The sequence below is a fragment of the Nicotiana tomentosiformis genome, chromosome 2 (genome assembly GCF_000390325.3).
Source record: "Nicotiana tomentosiformis chromosome 2, ASM39032v3, whole genome shotgun sequence".
Classification (NCBI taxonomy): domain Eukaryota; kingdom Viridiplantae; phylum Streptophyta; class Magnoliopsida; order Solanales; family Solanaceae; genus Nicotiana; species Nicotiana tomentosiformis.
The window spans coordinates 88,769,331-88,776,647 of NC_090813.1; positions in this window are offsets into that span (position 1 = coordinate 88,769,331).

The following is a 7,317-nucleotide window of genomic DNA, read 5'->3' on the forward strand; positions in this document are numbered from 1 at the left end:
GAATTTGACATCACCCACCTGGATGTGACAGACTTCTTTGAGCACTCTGATGAAAAAATAGACCACTTGATCGTGATGGATCCGTGGTTAAAGATGATTGAGTAGTTTGATTAATTTTTTTTTATACATATTCGTAGTAACTAGTGAATAAACATCATGTATTCACACTTCTTTACATGAGTAGTAGTCATTAGTATCAATTAATACTATATATTTTATGAAATAATGTTAGTTCATTTTAATTAAATATAGTTATAGTATTCTATAACAGATTTGTACGCACTTATAATATTTGTGTTCAAGATTTGTCAGCCTATAATATTTGTGTTCAAGCAAATGATTTTTCTAAAACATACTTGTTGGTAAAATTATTTGAAACTGTTTTGTTATTTTCTTAAACGTCAATTTTTAAAGCAAATGAATAGAAATGACTTGCGTCATATTTATAGCTTGCATCATTGATTCACGTAATTAGCTATTTCTCTCTGCACATATATTTAATTCTCAATATATATCCCTTAATTATTTCAACCAACTTATAACTTATATGCCTTTGAGTATTTATACTGGTTGGAGAGTTTGACTTAGTATTTGTCTGAGTTTGCTCGAAATTGCATTAAAATATCATTATTGAATAATTAGTTTAATTTTTTTTTCTTTTTCTTTGAAATACTAATATTTATTCATATGCTTCTTTTTGTATGTCAAACCATGAGAATCAAATATAGATATCTCTCAAAGCAAACTTGGATCAAAGTTCAATTGTAAAAATATTTGCTTAATTGATTCATGTACGACGCATACAATATTGAAAGAGAAAAAATATTTCTCTCATTTAAGTATGTGTAAGGCAAATGTTACTACAATTTCTAGTAGTAGTAATCTAATTGAAGGCTCTGGAAGAGCTACTATAACTCTGCCTAATGGAACAATACTTATCATAGAGAATGTAATGTTCTCCTCCAAGTCCAATAGGAACTTGTTGAGTTTTAAAGATATCCGTCGAAATGGATTTCATATTGAGACAATAGATGAGAATAATCTCGAATATCTCATCATTACCAAGAATGTCTCTGGCCAGAAAAGGGTTATTGAGAAGTTCTCATCTTTATCTTGTTCATGTATTGGACAAGAGTTAGTGCAATTGAGGCACATTCTAAAATAAACTAAAATGTTACTGATTCCAATACTTTTGTACTTTGGCTTGATCGATTGGGACATCCTGAATCAATTATGATGAGACGAATTATAGAAAACTCAAATGGGCATCCATTAAAGAATTTAAAGATTTTTTTAAATAATAAATTTTCTTGCACTTCTTGTTATCAAGGCAAGCTAATTATTAGACCATCACTAACAAAGGTTGGGATTGAGTCCCCTACGTTCTTGGAACGTGTATAAGGGGATATTTGTGGACCTATTCACCCACCTAGTAGGTCGTTTAGATATTTTATGGTCTTAATAGATGCATCTTCTAGATGGTCTCATGTGTGCCTATTGTCATCTGGCAACCTGGCATTTGCAAAATTAATGGCACAAATAATTTGATTACGAGCACAGTTTTTCGATAATCCAATTAAGTCTATTCGACTTGATAATGCTGCTGAGTTTTCATCACAAGCATTTAATGATTATTGGTTATCAATTGGAATAAAAGTGGAATATCATATAGCTCATGTTCACACTCAAAATGGCTTTGCAGAGTCTTTGATTAAACGTCTGCAATTGATAGCAAGATCGTTACTCATGAAAACGAGATTACCCACTTATGTTTGGGGTCATGCCATTTTGCAGGCATCAGTGATAGTTCGTCTTAGACCGACAAATTATCATAAATATTCTCCGTTGCAATTTGTTTTGGGTTATGAACCTAATATATCCCATTTAAGAATTTTTGGGTGCGCAGTATATGTGCCTATAGCACAGCCATATCACACCAAGATGGATCCCCAAAGAAGTTTAGGAATATATGTTGGGTTTGAATCGCCCTCCATTATTCGCTACCTCAAAATATTAAAGGGAGATTTGTTCACTGCTCGATTTATAGATTGTCAATTTGATGAAGCATTTTTTTCATAATTAGGGGGAGAAATTGGTGATCATTGTCTCATCTTGATCCACGTGCCTCTATTTGTAAAAAAGAGGTGCAAAAGATTATTCTTTTACAGAAAATAACAAATCAAATGGCAGACTTATTGTTACACCCCATGTTTTCGCATGTAAAAGTACGCCATAAGTAAATTGATGAAATATCGGAAATAAGATATTACATCCCACATTTTCGTACGTTAAAGTTTCGTCATAAGGTAATCGACGTAAGTTCGGGAATGTGATTATTTTGAGATTATAAGCATTATGCTATTTCAAATAAGTGACGAGTAAATTCGTGACGGTGAGAGGATAAGCGAATCGAAGAAAATGAGTTCCGTCAAAATTTGACAATTTGGGATAAAATACGGCCCGAGCTATATTATCCGGTATTTATGGACTAGTACCATACAAGGTACCACGTGGCCATGATAGTAATGTGTACAAGGTATGTTAAAAGTGAATAGTATTTTAAGTAAGTTGAGATAATTCTTAATTATTGGGTAATGGGATATTACCTAATTAATTATGAAAATTTTGTGAATAATTAACTATGACTATGGATAAGCTTAAGGAGCCTAAACGTGGCAGCAAAGGCCATTATGTAAGTGTGACTCTTAAGGTCATATAATAAGGCGGAAAATTTTGAAGACTTTGTGGCCAAATCATCCCTTAAAGTGGGGCCCACTCAATAACATAAAAATCAAACTCCCTAATTCATTAAAGGGAGATGGGTTAGAGATTTAACAAAGTAACATATGGAAATTCTCAAACAAGAATTCTTATGAACCACTACAATGTTATAGCAACATGACTTGCAAATCTAAAGGATCCAGGTACAATCTTTCTCAAGAATATCATACGGATTTTCCCCTACTTTGATCCACCGTTACGTGTGTGTCACAATTGACGTGTGTTAGAGAGATTGTCAAGAGAATCAGGTCAAGTATGTTAATGCTATCCCTTCTTTCCTTTTGGCATGATCCATACGATATAAACGAAACGAGTAAACGCACAATTTTTATAAATGACTCTATTCATAGATGTACTAGGGGTGTCTATATTATTGATTCCCCATGTGAATTATTATTATATCTTCTGTTCATGGGTCTCAGAAAAATACGTATTTGATAAAGTTTATCCGGAAGGCATATTGATTTTATGACATTATGAGAAATCTTATTAACGTATTTCATATGCATTTCATGCATTTATACATGCACATTGACCCATGACCAGATGGTGTTATATACACGTATATATATGTATATGGAATATGGAAAAAGGTTACGGTGTTATATACGCACCACCACCTGATCAGCTGATATATGTTGATGATTTGTCCACAGTGGCCGAAATGATATGATGGGATGCCCTCAGAGGCTTGATGATGTTATGAACGAATATACCTATACATGGTATCACATTTATATGCATATGCATGACATTATAAAAATGAAATGATTCACAAAGCTATGCAAACGTACATGTCGAGTCTTTTACTCCATGTTTCTCTCATGTCTATTATTTACTGGTTTTTATTCCTTACATAGTCAGTACATTATTTGTACTGAATTCTCTTTTTCCCGGGGACGCTGCGTTTCTTGACCGCAGGTCTCGATAGACAGGTCGAGAGTCTTCCAAGTAGGCGATTATCTCAGCGGAAGATGTCGGTGCACTCCATTTGCTTCGAACTTGCTTGTTTGGTCACTATGATTTAAATATGTATTGTTTGGCATGGCGGGGCTCTGTCGCTCCCTTTATGACAATTATGTATTCTTATAGGCTTGTAGGCAGATGTCATGTATACGAAAGATTGTATGTCCTTGTCGGCCTATGCTCAGTGTACGAGTGATCGTTTTGGTCTTATAGGCTAGTATGTTAGATGTATAAATTTTTATATCAGATTGGGTCGTCTTATATTGAGTATTCCCTTATGTTTATTCTGGTTAGCCCATGACGGCCCGTTTGGCCCATTTACCAATGACAGTACGATAAGAATGATACATTATGTTGGTACTCGGTTGAGTAAGGTACCGGATTTCCGTCGCGGCCCATCGATTTGGGTTGTGACAAAAGTGGTATCAGAGTAGTTCCGTCCTAGGGAGTTTACAAGCCTTGTCTAGTAGAGTCTTGTTTATGGGTGTGTTGTGCACCACGCTTATAAGCAGGAGGCTACATGGAATTTAGGACTGCCACTCTTTCTTCTTACTCTAGATCGTATGGTAGAGCTCAGTTGTAAAAACTAAATTTCCTAAACTCTATCTTATTGATAATACGACGATGCCTACATCCAGAAAGACGGTTGATAAGAGATATAGTTGTGGAAGAGTTGAGTTAGACAAACTCGATTTTGCATAATTCTTGTGATGAGTAAATGTGAGGTCTTCAGTAAATCATGCGTGTACTAAAATGTGTAAGGTTCTTGATAAGGAGCTTTAAGGCAAGAATATTTATCTACTCTTACGGTAGAAAGGAATAAGAGGATCAGAAGCTAGATACAAGCTTCAACAAGTAAAAAGAGCAAGATTATAAGGGTACGAGGTACTCAGTTAATGAAGATTATCGGTATTTTCAACTCCGGTAGAAAAATATAAGCATTGTGACTTACCTTCTACAGTAACAGATGTATGTAGAATTGGCCACACTCATCTCAGTTATACCCTATTTGGGGCTAACATGTGTAGTTTAAGAAAATGACAGGCTATTAGGATCCGGCTGGGGTTAGAGTAACCCAGAATGGTAAATGGATTATTTGTGTTAGTTGATATTTCCGAAGGATATTGCAAATGTACTAATGGATCTCCTTGTGAGGCGCTCAGATGGTGCACTCTAGAATAATACAGCCAGATATGAATACTAGAATGTTCAAAGATAGGCACTGGAATCTTGGAAGGAATAAATATTATCTTAGTATGGCTCCCGTCCCTAATAGAGAAAGAATGTTAGGCAACCCGAAGAGCCAATGGATGGAGCAAGGGGCGCTAAAAGCAAAAAAATATCTTGTTCGAGTTTTCAGAATAAAGTGATAGACATAAATGTTAGCGAGAAATAAGAAGAGAATTAATGAAGCATTATGAGTAAGATATGATATATGGATGATAACGGTAGATCAAAAAGATGACAATATTACAGAATCTATAGCCAAGTGAGGGAAGAGATGAGAGGTGACATGCCTTAAGACAACAAAAGAGTATAGGCCATAAAGTCATATCCTCATTTCAAGAAATAAGTTCGTGAATCCAACGCGACTACTGGAAGGAAAAGTTAGACCCCATAACAATAGAAATCAGTATGGGCTAGTGAATAAGATAAACTAAACATGCATTAGGGACTGAGTGATTGGATAATAGTCAGCATCATGAGAATTTCAGATTTTGTTCCGGCGATAATAGAGTGGACAACAGAAGAAGATTCATGAGAAATTCAGAGAATGGTCATTCAAGAAGACGCTTACTTAAAGCAAGCAATGTGAGTAAAGTTAAGCTTAAGAGACTGTGTGTGCCAGTTACACTAAGTGTCACCCTTGCAAGTGAGGAATTTCGTTATCCTTGGTACAGAAGGATTACCGCGAGGAGAGTAAGGATCATCGATAATGTGAAAAGATGCCAAAGATGAAGAGGTAAAATATCTATAGGTAGATCCTCGTGGATCCAACTCCTAGTATTCCCCTAAAGGGGGAAATGTGAAATGATGTGGCATTAAGTCAGAATTAAGTGGTTCTAGTAACTATGGATTAATAAAGGAAAAATGTGATAAGAATGAGAAAGGGATAAGATTGCACTTACTCAAATCCTACAGATATGCTACGATTCCAGAACATTATGCAAACACGACGTCAAGGAGAGGAGGTAAGGGTTCCTGCCTGAGATGTTATTGATAGATAAGGAGTCAGTGTAGGACGTAAGTTAAGATAAAGAAAATGACACATGAAAGATTACGCAGAATATTGATATGAGAATGAGCCAATGAGTAGTTGATTCAGAAAGAGCCTAATTATGGCTAGACAAGAGGATACAGACAAATCAACATATCGTGCAAGATAAACATAGTGAACCCCAACATAGGGAATTCAGTCTCGTAGATATGACATTGTAATACTTGAGAAATATTCAGATATGAGTCAAGGTAGTTAAAGATACCGTATGAATGTTATGGAAATAAAAGATAGTCTCACTGGGAATACAGTCAAAACTTCAGTTCAGAAGCAACCCTACAAGCACAAGGGCGTGGAAATAAGTAACTACGAATAATTATAGGCGAGGAAGAACATCAAAAATTCCGTCAAGTATACGCTGTGATAAGCTTGTAACTTTACAAGAGCCAGAAGGTCTCCCTAAATACCACAACGAAAGACTAGCTAAGGAAATAAGGAAGAATGCTTCAAGCTAAGCACAATTTCCTAAAGAGGAAATGGTCATGTAAAAAAAACAGTATCACTACAACATTGTATGCACTCCATGAGAAAGTGGCACTTACCGTGGCTAAGGAATGGGAAGAAAAATCAAAAGTAATATTCGATATCATATGAGTTGCACAAAAATTTTGGCATGAGTGGGAACTAAGATAAGCTAAGTATACATGCAACAAGTGGCCAAACGACCAGGAAAAGTAATTGCTTACATTTTTAAAAAAAGTTGAGAAGGAACGAAAAGAATTATTCGATTAATGACCCAAAGTACGTTATGAACGCACTTAAGAGTTCGGGGTTTTATACATGCATCATATATGTTGACAATCATACAGACATAGAAGACTCCGGTATAAGTTAAAAGAAAGAATTGAGTCCAAGGCATAGCCAAATGATTGAGTTATTAGAAGATTGTATCATGGATATTCTATAACTCCCATGAAAGGCTAGAGTAATAACTAATACCAGGAGCCGTAGATCAGAAGATAGCTTAAACCTACATGAAGGAGGATTAGAAGGAAGAGGAAACTAAAGAGTTACATCAACCAAATAAATCAGGAGTCTGATTATTGGACTCAGAAAATTATAGACCTCATGATTGAGAATATTGCAGGATCACTCTTAATATCAGAGGTATAAGAGAGATAGTACAACAACCATATTCTGTAATGGCTTTACAATAAAGCCAATTAGAAGAGCACCAGCCTCATAAGAAGTCAGTGTGAAGCTCCCACTGAATTGTGTATGCACCAGAGGTGCAAGTGTTATAATAGAGTTTCAAGTTGTGGATGTAAATCATACCTATGCAGAAGGGAAGT